General features: G+C 43.0%; 1 protein-coding gene across 1 annotated transcript in view; it reads right to left on the reverse strand.

Moving 5' to 3' along the window:
• Positions 1-18976, reverse strand: part of LOC122809622 (cytochrome P450 2J6-like) — a 1031988-nt gene that overhangs the window by 34273 nt on the left and 978739 nt on the right. The gene's annotated exons all lie outside the window — the stretch shown is intronic.

Here is an 18976-nt window from a genome sequence, read left to right on the forward strand (position 1 = left end):
CTGAAATACAAAGTTGTTTTCCAGCAGCAATCTCTGTATTGATAATAATACTATTTGATATGGAATTGTTCAGAAGACTTTTACTTCTGCAGAGATTGTTCATATTGACTGATATTAGTGGATTATATGCAGCTTGAATAGCCTTTTAAGATTTAAAGGTTCTAAAATGGGTAGTTTTGTCACCAGTGGCTCATACTTTTTGTTTTACTGATTAATGGAAAAATGTGCAAAACTGCAAATTTATAACACACCCTAACAAATGTTGCTGTATTAGACAAGATATATAATTTAATAAAAACAGGAAGATAAATCAAAGAACACGTGCATTTATGCATAGTCCTAAAATGTGTGCAGGGGTTCCATTGTTTGAAAGCAGTCCAAGGTATAGTTAATCTGCTGCTATCCAGACGCATTTTCAATTAATGTGAATTTTGAGGACAGAGACATTTACTATTCCTCATGCTAAGTCTATTTTCTATGTGAGGCTATTTTGTTTTGTTTAGCAAATGGCCATCAGTGATTACTCTTTAAAATTTGAAATAAAAGTTTTGTTTTAAATTAAATCCGAATATCTATATTCACTGCAAAAGTAAAGAAGAAAATAATATGCACACTGACAGGTTTGAGCAGTGTTTATGGTAATTGGGGAGAGATAGCCAAGTAATGGGAACCTGGAATGGTTGCATAGTGGGGGATGCTGGTCCATTATCATGCCTAGGTCCCCATTTGACCATGATCCAGCTTTGATCATAAGTGGTCCCACTTTATCAACTGCCAGGTGCTCTGTAATGCTCAGAATAGAAAATATAATGCATCTGCATGCCATCTAAGCAGAGCCACATATGGCATACATGTAAAAATGTACCACTGATTTATACAGGTTGATTTTTATCCAAGGATATCTTATTAATGACCCCGGATAAGCCCTGGTGCCATGACTAATAACACCTATTCAGTATCCCCAGTTTTGGGAAGAGAACAAGTACAACACTGCCATGCCACAAAATGGGTCATTGATAAAGGCATGTTTGACCTGTTGCAACCTGCCCCTGAATGTAGATGGGGGTGTACTGCAGTATGATTGTGACATGGAGTAAAATCTTTGTGGTCTGTGCAATTTTACATCACATCATTTTAAGCAAGCAGTTAAAGGAGGGCAGAAGTATTGGGTCTATATTATAACCTCCAATGATTAAAAGAGTGAACGCTCTTTAATTGACCCCTTAAAATCAAAAGCACTAAATCCTGAACACACTGAACAGCAATTTTTTCCCCAGGGAAAAAAATCACTGCTCTGCAAAAAAAAAATCCAAACACAAAATAAAGTGGACGGCTTCATCCCCCACACCCCCCTACCTTAAATATACCAACTCCAAGATTGAACCACAGTGGAGGAAATGGCAAAGTCCCAAAAACAGCCCAGTGATTTTTTTTTCCCTGGGAAAAAAATGCTGTTCCTTATCTTCGGGATTTAGTGCTTTCGATTTTAAGGGGTCGAATTAAGAGCATTCGCTCTTTTAATTGTTAAAGGTTAGAATATAGACCAGGAGTATTCAGGAGGAAGAAATGCCAGACTCGGCAATGGATAAGCTGCCTGTCATGGAACTGACTGCAGGAGAGGACTATATCAAATGGTGGTGGGCACAGTATGCCTTCACTCTATGAGGCAGCAACTGGCTCAAAGTTATGCCCAAGATTAAAGTATTATACAGAGCAATAAAACTGAGCCATGCAGTCCTATACCCAAGCTGTGCTATAATATGCATAGACTGTCCTCAGAGTTCTTTAGACATTGACTACTCAAGTAAAAGAGTACTGAAGACATGGTACAGTTATCATTATATATGCTGGATGGGAGGCCACAACAGTAAGTGTCAACAAAGGCCACTCTGTGTGGGGTGATGTGTGTGCTTGAGCAGTATAGAATCTGTTAGATGGGAGAGTGGTGTGGACTGATCAGGAAGGAGATGTCTCCATTCATATTCAAGTTTGTATGGTGGTGGTGGTGGTGGCATTGCAGATGTTTGAGTGTGGACATTCTGGGAGACAGCCCCAGCAGATTTTGCATCACTGGGCCAGGAATTGGTAGACAGGACCAGTTCACCAACAGGAGTTATGCGCTGACTATATATATCCATGTCCATAGGGGCACCTTCATCTATGAAGGTGGTAGACAGAATCCCCACCACACCGAGAAAAGGGAGTGTTCAATTACTGTGAATGGTGGTGTGATAAACTGGGGGGCTGCCAGGCCAGCTAGATAGAATTTTGTAAATAATTCTATGTCATTGTAAACATTAATATGATCCACAGGCTTTTTTGACAAATGTAAGAACACTGTGTTATATGCTGAACTTCAAAAATGTAACCACAGTGCACCCTGCTGGAAGAAAGCTGATAAGTAAAGGAGTTTACAACTGTGTGTGATGTAAAGCTAGGATAAAGAATGCCTGCAGCTAGAAATTCTTTCTAATGTCTTAAGGCATAGATAATAATTAGGTTTCACATGTAAAGTGTCTTTTATTGTTGTGACTTCCTGACAGGTGCAGGTCAGAAAGAAATGTTAAATTGTAAGTCTCTGTTAGCCTGGGAACTAAATCAGAGAAGTGACAAGAATTATGTAATCTGAGATGACTCAGCAGTAATGTGCATTATCGCTGTAAGGACTATCTCAGAAAGAAAATATGGCATTTTGTATTTTGTTCTGAATCTGGCAACATCTCACCAGCACTTGCTTTGCTCTGTAAGTAAGATATTTAAAACAGTGATTTTTCTTAGAGATAGAAATAGTAAGATTAGTCTAGCTGTTTTCTATATTTATGTGAGACTATCCTACAATGTTGTTTTAAAGTATTTCCTGTGATTTCTGAACTCTCTATTGTCATTGTGTTGAATTAATGAGTATAGTCATGTTTTTTATTATTTATTGTTAAATATTGTTAAAGCTTTCAACTGTGACTGTTTTGTGTAGAGATAAATTAAGATCTGAGAGTACTTGCATGTATTTGGTGTTACCATTGCTGTTCATCACACTTACTAATTGGCTAATAATAGCATTACACAATAGACTTGGTCACTCTTTGGGAAAGACCTTATTAGTAGCTGATAAGAGTAGTTGGTGGCAGTGATTTCTACCTTATAGTCTGGGCATAGCTGGAGAACCTGTGCCAGCCTTCCTCAGGAGTGGCTGTGTGTTTGTATATAACTCATATTTCAAAGTGGGTCTGTGTCAACTACTTGGGGTGGGACACAAAAAATCTGGCTGGACAGATAGGGTACTGGAGGTTTTGACTTGAATACTCGGTTGAGATCTGAACCCTATATCTGTGCCAGTGGGGAGTCTTATTGGGGATCTGTTGAGAAAGGGAGAAACCAGCCCCAAACTGACTGTGATCTCTGTGTGCTCTTAAGGGAAATTGTACTTTAGTTTGTGTGTACTTGTTATCCTCCCCAATGTGGACACTCCCTCACTGGTGCTAGTAGTGAGGATTAAGGCTCCTTGATTACTGGGCCAGTGCACAGGTGTCACAGGTGGCTCTTGCTTTCTGGTAGATTCTGCATGAACATCCCATCTGCACATTCATCCAGATCACATCATAGCTTTCTCAACAGTTGATTACAGAGGTGAGGTGGTTGCATCATGTGTTCCTTGCCATGGTGGTCTTCCCCACCAGAGGTGGAGGTAGACTAGTCATAAGACATACATTGGCTTTTATGTGTGGCTGCATAGAATACCCTACTTTTGGTAGACTTCTTATACCACAAGTTCATGATATTGCACATATTGTCCATTTACTCTCTCAGGTCATCATTCAGATGATGTATTACACCTACTAGTTAACAATGTTTGCGTTAGTGTTTGCTTGTCTATATATTATGACCCTGCATAAATGCTGTTCAGTGACCATGGTTACACCCAGCTCATGAAGTGGATGGTACTCATAGTGTATTAAGCCCCAAATACACCATACCCTGCTCTATGGAGCTTGTCGTAATCAATGATGGTAGTAACAAAGGTTATGACATCCCTCAATAATTAGATGTGTCTCCGACTTCCTGTTCATGTGTGTCATCTTAGGTTTGTGAGGCAGGTTGCACAGGCATAGAAGGTCTGTTTATAGAATACAGAGGGGATGTGGTTCATCATATTACCCATGTCTACCACTAACACTGGGACCCTTGGCTGTGCTCAGATTTGGCTGCCATCATCATCAGAGGCAGACCATTTCTTGATACTAGACAGCTCTGCATCCATGGTGGATTACCCTGATAACACAGCAGCTGTGAAAAAAAACAAAAACAAAAGAGATCGCCCAAACTAAGTAAGAACCCTTCATCAATAGCTACAGCCCTGAGAATACATACTACTACTGCGTAATATATTGGTACACAGGAAAATAATAGGTGACACACCTTAGGTAAGAGGCCTCTGAACTTGAAGCCTTGATGTTCCTGTAAAATTATCATACTTGCAAGTTCTGTTAGCCCACACACTGAGTTACTAATGCAGATGTTCTTCCATGTTAAGACAGAGCTACTCAGGGAATCATCAACAGATATGTGTGATGGCCTGATTATCTCTGCAACAATGTCTATTACTCCACCGAAACCTACATGTACTCCTAAGCACTGATGCTAGGAACTATTCTATCTCTTGTAGTGGTGGCTTGGTTGATAGACTACCTCCATGGTTAGATGCTCCTGTGATAGATGGGTTACCCAAGTGCTAGTATCTTTATTGTGGTTGATGGCTCATTGTCTTGCTTGATTGTAATTATTATTTTTAACTCTGACACCATTTATATCAGTAATTACAATCTGACAGGCATGATGGTAGAAGGCCTATTCAGATCTTTTATGACTGATCATCTGCCATCCATGGAGATGAACAGCATGTAGCAGGACCTCATGGTCCTCAGTGAAAAGCTCGCACTTCCTCTGCTTTTCACATGGTGTCATAATGATCTGAAATGAAAAGGAAATCTGGCTGTGAGAAGTCATATGTGCTGTAGCCCTACACAGCTGCAATGGGGGGCAGGAATAGGAAGAATCACATGGTAACAAAATATGTAAGCATGGCTTCACTAATGTATAGGTAGAATTCCTGGGAAGGTGTGCTGTGTGCACAGTCAGGGTTAGTTAAACACATGGTGTAGGTGTTGCCAAGTACCTGGAGAATAGCACAGGACATTTTTGAGGCATTGTTGCTGAGATCTATAAGTGCATAGGCCCTCTGGTCAAACATACAGCCATAATGTATTGGTAGATGTCCCTATGTATGGGGTAAGTTTTTGGCCTTACAAGCTCTAACCTTCAACAAATAAACACAAACATTTGACGTAGCATACCCATAACATGTAATGCCCAGTCACATTATTCCACAGATGAGGATTATAAAGGTTACACAGGCCAATGAGAGAACATATCCGAGGCCAGTACCTTAGTGAACCCAAACAGGTGTGCATGGAGGAGTGGTGTAGATCCATACAGTAAGGTACAAACAAAACATATCAAGTGTAGGTTTCTAACTGCCCAACACTTTCAGTAACACTACAGATGATTCAGCAACATATGAGCTAAGTATGAGTTTAGGGGATGTGGAAATGGGTTTTGCAAGGGAACAACTGTAAGCATTGAAGCCCTGCTTGACTAATAAGTAAAGTTTAGCAATCTATAATTATTTTTGAGACTGCTGCCTGTTCCCACCCACACCCCATCACCAAACACACAATCCACACTAGAGTACTTATAGTGACTCGCACAAAACTCTTACCATAATGACACATAGGTGTCCCACTGAGAAATCCACACACCCCCACCCCTACGTGACATAGTACAAGGTAGCACTGCAGCAACTTCAGTTGTAATTTACACTGTATAATCCATCAGACAATGGTCATATCATTACTCATTAGTCTAAATGGTCCCTCCTTGGCCATCAGGTAAGCATGGACTGTACAATCATAAATGAAGTGGAAGTTAGCCTGCACACCATTAACCCTCCCATTTAAAATGCAATGGCAGTAGACACTCCCTGTGAAGGAATGCAATAAACGAAGAGTACAACAGCAGTGTGTGAAAGATATCTTGTAGCACCACAAAATACATTTGCAACAAGAGATAGCAATACATTTCTCATGCATTTGCATTTCAGAGACAATTGTTGCTCTTAAAATCCTTCTTAGTGTCCAACAGTGCTCAGTTTGTTGTTGTAATGCAATCTTGTGTAGCACAATGAGGACCATGGCAAATGCAGCAGGTTATTTTGTGCAGTTTCAGTAGTGCATGACTTTGTGAAATCTTCTTGAACATTTTGTAAAGTAAGGAATCATCCTTTCAATAGTTACAAAAGTGAATAATGGGTCTAACATATGAAATTAATATTTTGTTAGCATGGTTCGAGGGGTTTATATGTTTTTGTAAATCTCAGTGCCTTGTTTTTTATTAACCTTGCATATATTTTGAATGCTATATTACGACTTAGTAGTACCCTAGTCTTTGCAAGTGCTTATTTTACACAAATTATAGTCTCCCATAGTGACTGAATAGACTGGTGTTAATGGGCCAGAAAACATAACAACACATGTATTGTAATTTAGAGTTAGATTGTTTTCCAAGAACTATTTAGTCAAATATATCAAAAAATAGTTAAATGAAATGCCATCTTCCACAGATGATATACAAGCCTCAGTTTTGATATCATCAGTGGGCAGGATTCACGAAGGCTTGCACTGAGTGTAAGAGATGTGTAACACTCCATGCAAGCCTCGCGATCCAGGAACAGCCCGAAACTCCATGTAAGAGACCAGCTAAAACGTCTCTTACATGGACTGGGCATGGATATGCTAAATACCCCACTTGCCGCTGAAAGGTATGCAAATGAGGTATATTAGCGATTCACGAAGCAGAAACCAGCCCGTGTAAGAGACGTTTTAGCTGCAGAAATGTACTCAGATGACAACTGAGTACGTTTCTGCAAAAATCACAACGGAGCCATGTCAGCTCCAAATAAAGTGTGCATATGTGTCAGGCAGCATGCCAATGGCCAGATATGTGGCCATTGGCAAGGTAACCTGATGCAAATCTTAAAAAAAATATAATTTTTGCAGCGCAACCCCACGCAAATGGGCTGCACTGTATAAAACATAAAAATGAAAGTTATAAACCCACAAATGTGGGTTTTATGCAATACATGGAATGACAATGCAGGGGACCAGCAGACCAAAAACAACATGGCCACCGTGTAGTGGTTGCTAAGGGGGGAAGCTGAGTCTAAGACATGTAACTAAGCATTAGTAGGCAATCTCATGTAAATGAGGGTTAGGATACTGAATCCCACAGTCACATAGCAAATGAGAACAGTCTGAGTAGTGTAAGAGATACTTAAAGGGGAGGAATAGAGTAGGAGATAGGTGACATCACAGGAGGGAATGGTAGAAAGAAATGCGGTTCATTGGAGGTCAGTGTAACATGACAGATGACAGACACAGATCAGGGAAAGAGGAGTGCCACAAGATAAGCATGGGAAAGTCAAGAAATGGAAGTTGTACACTGTTACTTACACCAAAGTTTCTTGCTGGGCGTGCATGCGCACGTCTGCGCACCATGAAGCACGAGTAGGGCAGTGTGCGCGTGTGTAAGGCAGACTGAGCATGTGGGAGTGTGTTGGTAGACTTTGAAGACTGTTTGCGCTAGTGTCTGCACGTGTATGGCAGACTGAGCATGTGGGAGCCTGTTGGCAGACTTGTAAGACTGTTTGCGGTGGTGTGCACACGTTTTAACTCGAATAGGCAGATCCTGAACCGTGTAAGCATGTGTGCATGGGTGTAAGCCACTGTGAGCACGTTTCTGCTGGTATGCACACTGCACCCCCCTGAGGAAACAGAAAGGAAAAAGGAAGCAACAGAATAAGTAGGAAGCTAGCAGGGAATACTGCTGGAGCTAGTATGTGAAAACAATTAGAAGCAAACAGTTAAAGTATTTCCTGTGATTTCTGAACTCTCTATTGTCATTGTGTTGAATTAATGAGTATAGTCGTGTTTTTTTATTATTTATTGTTAAATATTGTTAAAGCTTTCAACTGTGACTGTTTTGTGTAGAGATAAATTAAGATCCGAGAGTACTTGCATGTATTTGGTGTTACCATTGCTGTTCATCACACTTACTAATTGGCTAATAATAGCATTACACAATAGACTTGGTCACTCTTTGGGAAAGACCTTATTAGTAGCTGATAAGAGTAGTTGGTGGCAGTGATTTCTACCTTATAGTCTGGGCATAGCTGGAGAACCTGTGCCAGCCTTCCTCAGGAGTGGCTGTGTGTTTGTATATAACTCATATTTCAAAGTGGGTCTGCGTCAACTACTTGGGGTGGGACACAAAAAATATGGCTGGACAGATAGGGTACTGGAGGTTTTGACTTGAATACTCGGTTGAGATCTGAACCCCATATCTGTGCCAGTGGGGAGTCTTATTGGGGATCTGTTGAGAAAGGGAGAAACCAGCCCCAAACTGACTGTGATCTCTGTGTGCTCTTAAGGGAAATTGTACTTTAGTTTGTGTGTACTTGTTATCCTCCCCAATGTGGACACCCCCTCACTGGTGCTAGTAGTGAGGATTAAGGCTCCTTGATTACTGGGCCAGTGCACAGGTGTCACAGGTGGCTCTTGCTTTCTGGTAGATTCTGCATGAACATCCCATCTGCACATTCATCCAGATCACATCATAGCTTTCTCAACAGTGGATTACAGAGGTGAGGTGGTTGCATCATGTGTTCCTTGCCATGGTGGTCTTCCCCACCAGAGGTGGAGGTAGACTAGTCATAAGACATACATTGGCTTTTATGTGTGGCTGCATAGAATACCCTACTTTTGGTAGACTTCTTATACCACAAGTTCATGATATTGCACATATTGTCCATTTACTCTCTCAGGTCATCATTCAGATGATGTATTACACCTACTAGTTAACAATGTTTTGCGCTAGTGTTTGCTTGTCTATATATTATGACCCTGCATAAATGCTGTTCAGTGACCATGGTTACACCCAGCTCATGAAGTGGATGGTACTCATAGTGTATTAAGCCCCAAATACACCATACCCTGCTCTATGGAGCTTGTCGTAATCAATGATGGTAGTAACAAAGGTTATGACATCCCTCACTAATTAGATGTGTCTCCGACTTCCTGTTCATGTGTGTCATCTTAGGTTTGTGAGGCAGGTTGCACAGGCATAGAAGGTCTGTTTATAGAATACAGAGGGGATGTGGGTCATCATATTACCCATGTCTACCACTAACACTGGGACCCTTGGCTGTGCTCAGATTTGGCTGCCATCATCATCAGAGGCAGACCATTTCTTGATACTAGACAGCTCTGCATCCATGATGGATTACCCTGATAACACAGCAGCTGTGAAAAAAAACAAAAACAAAAGAGATCGCCCAAACTAAGTAAGAACCCTTCATCAATAGCTACAGCCCTGAGAATACATACTACTACTGCGTAATATATTGGTACACAGGAAAATAATAGGTGACACACCTTAGGTAAGAGGCCTCTGAACTTGAAGCCTTGATGTTCCTGTAAAATTATCATACTTGCAACTTCTGTTAGCCCACACACTGAGTTACTAATGCAGATGTTCTTCCATGTTAAGACAGAGCTACTCAGGGAATCATCAACATATATGTGTGATGGCCTGATTATCTCTGCAACAATGTCTATTACTCCACCGAAACCTACATGTACTCCTAAGCACTGATGCTAGGAACTATTCTATCTCTTGTAGTGGTGGCTTGGTTGACAGACTACCTCCATGGTTAGATGCTCCTGTGATAGATGGGTTACCCAAGTGCTGGTATCTTTATTGTGGTTGATGGCTCATTGTCTTGCTTGATTGTAATTATTATTTTTAACTCTGACACCATTTATATCAGTAATTACAATCTGACAGGCATGATGGTAGAAGGCCTATTCAGATCTTTTATGACTGATCATCTGCCATCCATGGAGATGAACAGCATGTAGCAGGACCTCATGGTCCTCAGTGAAAAGCTCGCACTTCCTCTGCTTTTCACATGGTGTCATAATGATCTGAAATGAAAAGGAAATCTGGCTCTGAGAAGTCATATGTGCTGTAGCCCTACACAGCTGCAATGGGGGGCAGGAATAGGAAGAATCACATGGTAACAAAATATGTAAGCATGGCTTCACTAATGTATAGGTAGAATTCCTGGGAAGGTGTGCTGTGTGCACAGTCAGGGTTAGTTAAACACATGGTGTAGGTGTTGCCAAGTACTTGGAGAATAGCACAGGACATTTTTGAGGCATTGTTGCTGAGATCTATAAGTGCATAGGCCCTCTGGTCAAACATACAGCCATAATGTATTGGTAGATGTCCCTATGTATGGGGTAAGTTTTTGGCCTTACAAGCTCTAACCTTCAACAAATAAACACAAACATTTGAAGTAGCATACCCATAACATGTAATGCCCAGTCACATTATTCCACAGATGAGGATTATAAAGGTTACACAGGCCAATGGGAGAACATATCTGAGGCCAGTACCTTAGTGAACCCAAACAGGTGTGCATGGAGGAGTGGTGTAGATCCATACAGTAAGGTACAAACAAAACATATCAAGTGTAGGTTTCTAACTGACCAACACTTTCAGTAACACTACAGATGATTCAGCAACATATGAGCTAAGTATGAGTTTAGGGGATGTGGAAATGGGTTTTGCAAGGGAACAACTGTAAGCATTGAAGCCCTGCTTGACTAATAAGTAAAGTTTAGCAATCTATAATTATTTTTGAGACTGCTGCCTGTTCCCACCCACACCCCATCACCAAACACACAATCCACACTAGAGTACTTATAGTGACTCACACAAAACTCTTACCATAATGACACATAGGTGCCCCACTGAGAAATCCACACACCCCCACCCCTACGTGACATAGTACAAGGTAGCACTGCAGCAACTTCAGTTGTAATTTACACTGTATAAGCCATCAGACAATGGTCATATCATTACTCATTAGTCTAAATGGTCCCTCCTTGGCCATCAGGTAAGCATGGACTGTACAATCATAAATGAAGTGGAAGTTAGCCTGCACACCATTAACCCTCCCATTTAAAATGCAATGGCAGTAGACCCTCACTGTGAAGGAATGCAATAAACGAAGAGTACAACAGCAGTGTGTGAAAGACATCTTGTAGCACCACAAAATACATTTGCAACAAGAGATAGCAATGCATTTCTCATGCATTTGCATTTCAGAGACAATTGTTGCTCTTAAAATCCTTCTTAGTGTCCAACAGTGCTCAGTTTGTTGTTGTAATGCAATCTTGTGTAGCACAATGAGGCCCATGGCAAATGCAGCAGGTTATTTTGTGCAATTTCAGTAGTGCATGACTTTATGAAATCTTCTTGAACATTTTGTAAAGTAAGGAAATCATCATTTCAATAGTTACAAAAGTGAATAATGGGTCTAACATATGAAATTAATATTTTGTTAGCATGGTTCGGGGGGTTTATATGTTTTTGTAAATCTCAGTGCCTTGTTTTTTATTAACCTTGCATATATTTTGAATGCTATATTACGACTTAGTAGTACCCTAGTCTTTGCAAGTGCTTATTTTACACAAATTATAGTCTCCCATAGTGACTGAATAGACTGGTGTTAATGGGCCAGAAAACATAACAACACATGTATTGTAATTTAGAGTTAGATTGTTTTCCAAGAACTATTTAGTCAAATATATCAAAAAATAGTTAAATGAAATGCCATTTTCCACAGATGATATACAAGCCTCAGTTTTGATATCATCAGTGGACAGGATTCACAAAGGCTTGCACTGAGTGTAAGAGACGTGTAACACTCCATGCAAGCCTCGCGATCCAGGAACAGCCCGAAACTCCGTGTAAGAGACCAGCTAAAACGTCTCTTACATGGACTGGGAGTGGATATGCTAAATACCCCACTTGCAGCTGAAAGGTATGCAAATGAGGTATATTATCGATTCACGAAGCAGAAACCAGCCCGTGTAAGAGACGTTTTAGCTGCAGAAATGTACTCAGATGACAACTGAGTACGTTTCTGCAAAAATCACAACGGAGCCATGTCAGCTCCAAATAAAGTGTGCATATGTGTCAGGCAGCATGCCAATGGCCAAATATGTGGCCATTGGCAAGGTAACCCGATGCAAATATTAAAAAAAATATAATTTGTTTTTCGGCGATCGCCGATGTTTAAACGCAGCGCAGCCCCACGCAAATGGGCTGCGCTGTATAAAACATAAAAATGAAAGTTATAAACCCACAAATGTGGGTTTTATGCAATACATGGAATGACAATGCAGGGACCAGCAGACCAAAAACAACATGGCCACCGTGTAGTGGTTGCTAAGGGGGGAAGCTGAGTCTAAGACATGTAACTAAGCATTAGTAGGCAATCTCATGTAAATGAGGGTTAGGATACTGAATCCCACAGTCACATAGCAAATGAGCACAGTCTGAGTAGTGTAAGAGATACTTAAAGGGGAGGAATAGAGTAGGAGATAGGTGACATCACAGGAGGGAATGGTAGAAAGAAATGCGGTTCATTGGAGGTCAGTGTAACATGACAGATGATAGACACAGATCAGGGAAAGAGGAGTGCCACAAGATAAGCATGGGAAAGTCAAGAAATGGAAGTTGTACACTGTTACTTACACCAAAGTTTCTTGCTGGGCATGCATGTGCACGTGTGCACACCATGAAGCACGAGTAGGGCAGTGTGCGTGCGTGTAAGGCAGACTGAGCATGTGGGAGTGTGTTGGTAGACTTTGAAGACTGTTTACGCTAGTGTCTGCGCGTGTATGGCAGACTGAGCATGTGGGAGCCTGTTGGCAGACTTGTAAGACTGTTTGCGGTGGTGTGCACATGTTTTAACTCGAATAGGCAGATCCTGAACCGTGTAAGCATGTGTGCACGCGTGTAAGCCACTGTGAGTGCATTTCTGCTGGTATGCACACTGCTCCCCCCTGAGGAAACAGAAAGGAAAAAGGAAGCAACAGAATAAGTAGGAAGCTAGCAGGGAATACTGCTGGAGCTAGCAGGTGAAAACAATTAGAAGCAGGCAATTACACAGGCAGAATACTAGCCCAGCCCAGCACTTAAAACTCTGCAAACAGCAGTGCAGGATGTTTCTCTCAAGAGACACTGCAAGACAGGAGTAAGGTATTAGAAGTGAAAACTGAAAAAGCTGAACTCAGAGCAGAAATGTTAGGGGCTGCCATAGCTGTCATACTGAGACATAGGCGACTTGCTGAGGGTGGTGACAATGCAGATGGTGCCAGACAACCCACAGTGAGGAGACAGAGAAGAGTGTACAGGCCCAGGATCACCTACCATGGGTTACATGAGCTGGAGATAGTAGAGCGCTATAGAGTGGACAGAGAGCTCCTGCAGCAAATAGTCGAGCTGTGCAGGCCACGCCTCACACACAGAAACAACAGAGGGGAACCCATCCTAGTGGAAACCAAGGTATGTGTTGGCCTAAGAATACTAGCAACAGGTAACTTCCAAAGACCAACTGGTGATATGATGGGGATATCACAGGCATCAGCCACAAGGGTACTGCACCAGTTCCTGGATGCCATGTCAGCACATGTCGGTGATCATGTATATTTCCCCAATGCCCGTGAAGTATTGGCCAGCAATATGTGTCTCTTCCAGCAAACAGCGGAATATCCTGAGGTAGTGGGTGCAATAGACTGCACGCACATACACATCAAAGCACCAGCCGGTGAGCAGGGTAGGACCTACATTAACCACAAGGGCTTCCCCTCCATCAACTGCCAGGTCATGTGTGATGCCCAGGGCATAATAATGAATGTGTGTGCTGGCTGCCCTGGGAGCTACCATGATTCCCACATCTGGCATTTGATGCAGCTGTACCAGACATTTGCCAATGGGGACATCAAACACGGACACCTAGTGGGGGATGCAGGTTATGCACTGGAGCCGTGGCTGATGACACCCATCAGAAACGCACACACACCTGAACAGGAACGCCATAATGAGGCACATGCTCAAACACGTAATGTAATAGAGCATGTGTTTGGGCTGCTCAAGTCACGGTTCCGGTGTCTGGATACATCTGGTGGAGCCTTGCAGTACTCACCAACTACATGTACCCAAATTGTCATGGTATGTGCTATGCTACATAATATGATCTTGCGAAAACAGCTGCAGCAGGACCAGCATAGGGCTGGGCCAAACAGCCCCCCACCATTGTCAAGGCCATCACAGGCAGAGCGTGACTCAGAGGAGGAACAACCTGAGCCTGCCCCAGTAGGCAGAAGGAGGCGTGCCCAGTATGCCCTGGCCTTGGCAAAGAGGCAACGCATAGCACATACACTGGCTCAGTAGGAACCCTGGGAATGATACTCCCTCTGACTCACTCAAATAATAACAGGGATGCCTAAAATGACATGACCTGCTCACAAACATGTACAGGGAGTGTAATATGTGCATCCGACAGAGGCAGCCCTGCAGCACCACCAGAGGCATGAATGCCATGTGTTAAGTAATGCAACACCATGTACTATAAGCACACCTGAGGACCCTGACTAACATCCACCCTCACCAAGCATGAAGCCATAAAATGACGATGGGATGATCAATTTCAATAACTGGCTGAAGTAATGCAGTCAGTCAAAGGGGAGCCAATGTGTTTCAGCCTGGGAAGACATGCTGAGCATGACATGACGCACCACCTGCTAGGGGTGGCGTGCACCTATCAGTCCAGGCCCCATGGATACTGGCAATGGCTGTCAGTACCCACAGCATGCCCTGAATAAGTAAGTCTCAAAACACAAACCCACCTTCATAGGTACCACAAGGGATAGGAACCTAGATGTAATGCTACCCAATGCCAGAAGCCTAAACAGCAAGATGTGTGCAGTGTAAACGCACACAGTATGGAGAATGTTGATATCAGTCCTGTAATAGAAAACTGGGTCAAGGCTCACATCAGCACCCTAACACTACCAGGTTACACCTCATACTGTGCTGTACAGCCGCAAAACATGGAACAAGCTACAAAAGGAGGGTGACTAGCAATAAATGTCAAGGATAACCACACCCCCATGTTGGTACCACAACAAGAAGCAGCATGGATTAGCCATGCTCAAATACCAATGGCTAAAACTGCCTCCAAGTATATAGTCTGCTGCAGACTACTGTCCTCATACCAGGAACTGCACCTGGCCTATGTTGGAATACATGGATATATCAAGACCCCCAAACCACATTATATTGCTTGACTGAAAATACCCAGACATACACTGGGAGCATTATACTAGCACCAACACAGTAGGATAAAAGTTCCCATAATCCATAAACCAAAATGCCCAGGAACAACGTACCACTCCCACAAGAGGCAAGAGGGGTAAGCATACTGGATGTGATAATCAGCAACATGTGTACTGGATGGCAAGATGAGAAGTGTATCCCTCACTGGCAAGACCAGACCATAGAGTAATCACACTGGATATACACATCCTGACCACAGTCCCTGGCCAGAAAACCACAGTGAAAAACATGTGTAAAGCATAGGTTGCACCCCTCCAAACCGATGTGGAATCCACGAAAAGCCCTGTGCAAGTGCAGAATATGGGACACACCGCAGAACATGATATACAGGCATTCCATGAACACAGCCAGGAATGCTTGGATTATGCAATCACAAATAACAACAAGACACAATGCCATACACGCAGGCATCTGGCATGCTGGACTCCAGCCATTACCAAACCATGCAAGAGAATGAGGAAGCTACTACATGATAGAGCAAACATAAAAAGGGAAGTAATCACTGATCAGTAGTATGGCAATAAAATATGTCCACACATACAATCCACTAAGGCCAGCTACAACAAGTAGAATCTGTGAATCCAGAGGCAATGTGACACCTGCCCCAAGTACACAGACAACCCACAACTCCCCCCGATAAATACAAATATATGTGAGAGATGCAACCATGTATCCAAACCGGAGGCTGAGTTCCCCCAACTCAGTACTGTCAAAACTAGTCAGGAGGAGAAGGTAACCACATACACCACAAACCCAGTCCCACATAGACCTATCACAACTGTAAACCAAACACATAAACACAGAAAAACATTTCCGGAGGCCCTAATTACAAACACACCACACCAACAGAGGCCTCCAAAGCAGATCCCAAGCAACCACAACCTCCAAACATAGCACATGCAACACATAGTACACAAAGCTGGTGTGCCAAACAGTTACAGGCCAGAAGGAGAAACAACATGCCTGATACAGTTGTAATAGGTGTCTGTATAGGCAGACACACTGCTGTCCCACTCACCAGACTGAACAAGGGAAAGGGTACAGTAAGCTGCCTGTAGGCTGCCACAATATGCCACATAACACAAGTACGCAGGTCACCCCAAAGCAAGCAGAAATATGATGCACTCATTGTCCATGCTGGTGTGAATGACCTGAGATGTACCTCCCTGGACTACATGAAAAGAGACATGGATGAGCTCTCTGAGTATGTACTCCAGGCCGGTATGACACTGGCCATTTGCAGCATCCAACCCTCACCAAGAATGATGCCACAGTACAAACACAGAATGATCAGCTATTCCCTCCAGTACAAGTCTTTTGAGTGTGTACCTTTAACTCCTAGTAGGTGTGCCCTGAGCCTTTAAAAATTAAGTCATCACCTTGCAATTCTAATAGATACACATTGACAGAGGTCAAATATCAGTACAATTGTGTTTGCCATAATGTATGCTTCAAGATAAAATATCCTGATACCTTATATGTAGCACGGTTTGAAATTATTAATGCAAGTATGAACAAGTAATATTTGACGCCTAGAGGAGCAGTAGGAGGTAACTGCAGAAATGCCTGGAGACGTCACTCGGATGTAATGAGTTAACAGGTGGCACAGTTACAGCTGTCAGTCCAAGAGGGTCTAATGTCTGTCTGCTTGAGATGTCATGCATGACAAGCCATGCTGCTGTTTCAGGGATGGCTTGCACCTGTTACCCCTGGGCGTCTGGATACTGGATAAGGCCTTTGCCATCTCCATAGAGCCGAACGTAGGCAAGGCCAAAAAGACTAACCCACCACCCTAGAAAACATAAGTGGTAAGAAACATAAGGGTAATGCTGACCAATGCCAGATGTATAAACTGCAATATGCTTGCAACTGAGGCACTTCCCAGTATGGAGAACATCGATGTCTGTGCAGTGACAGAAGCCTGCTGCAAGCCTACTGATAGCACACCAGCACTACCAGGTTATACCACATATCATGCATTATGGCCCCAATACCTGGACCAAAACATCAAAGGAGGGAGAGTATCCCTATGCAGCACAGACACCCATACGGCCAGGTAACTGACAATGCACGAAGCAGTGGAGACCACCCATGTGCACCTAAGTGTAGTCAAAACTGCTGTACAGTCTGTAGTATGCGACAGACCACACTCTCACACACAGGAACCCCACCCAGACATCCTGAAGACACTGGACAGTATGAATGTCCCACCAAATACCAGACAAGGTACTCACAAATTACCACATAGGTGGTAAACCATTATGTATGCAAGGAGTAATCAGGGACCTAGGGGCACAAGTCGACAGTAACCTGTCATGTGACACTCACAATGCCAATGTGGCTAGGAAGACTGTCTATATTGGACACCGTATCATGAAAGGATTCACATCTACATCAACAGTGGTCACTGTGCCCCTGTACTGTTCCCTTACCAGACCCATAATCTAGTACAATGACTCATATGGGATGTACCGTACCTGACACCTGCAGCGGTTAGGAAGACCTCAAAGGTACCCCACCAAGAGGATAAAGGGTGTCAAATATATGTCATATGCTGCCTGGCTGTAGACACCCCAGCTGAATGCAGTCACAGACTGCCTACACAGAGGCATTGTATGTCTGTTGTACAAGGCCATGTCCAACACAGGAGTAATGGACATGCTCCACCACAGGAAATCAAAGCCATTGGAGCTGTGAGAGTGACAGATGTCAGCCTCAACACATAATGAAATAAGATGTGCTTGAGGGACAGATACATAACCCAGAGGCTCCCCACACCCAGAAACAGAATCCCAATCCATGTTAGGCAGAGCCCCGCACTGACACCCCTCAACAGGAATATTGCCAAGTGGATGGATGATCGTACATGTACACTGGGGGTCTTCACTGTGTCACGTCCAGACAAAGGCATAGTAAAGAAAATCATAAATGGCCATAATAGTCACATAGCAAGGGGCGGCGAAAGACACACACACACTGGCTAGGTTTACTAATGCCCTAGGGTGGATAGCCTAGTATGAACCTATGAACCTATAAAGATACAAATTGTACAGGACACTAAGGATAATCACAAGGCTTACTTAACTGATGGTAGGAACCATGTTGGGAATTCACAGATATGCTCCGAATCACACAGATATTACAAACAACATACCAAACACACACACATATTACCAACATACAACCTGACAGGTTCAGTGCAACCCCCCCCCCCCAGAATGCAAAATATCTATCCCAGCAGACTGCTGGTCCTCTGACATTGCAGATGCTGAGGTAACAGCCATCATCTGCAAAGCAAAACACACAGCAGCAAAGGTATGTGATGGTGTCCTGGGCTGAGGCCAACATGGACTCCAAGAATAATGGAATGCCAAATCACACTACTGCCCAATGTCAGCCTTACCACAGGATATGTACCCAAAGTGCAGTGTACAACAACAGTGGTCCTTCACAACAAAGGTGTTGCCTGAATGGATACTGCAAACTACCACCCCAGGATCCTGACAAGCTTGGTCTGCACAGCTATGGAAAGGATCAGTATGTACCGCAGACATAAAGCTATCGTGGACCTACTGACACCAGACCCTACCCAGCGTGGCTGTCATAACTGCAG

Source organism: Protopterus annectens, chromosome 8.part0, assembly GCF_019279795.1.
Source record: "Protopterus annectens isolate FY-2018-M chromosome 8.part0, PAN1.0, whole genome shotgun sequence".
Classification (NCBI taxonomy): Eukaryota; Metazoa; Chordata; order Ceratodontiformes; family Protopteridae; genus Protopterus; species Protopterus annectens.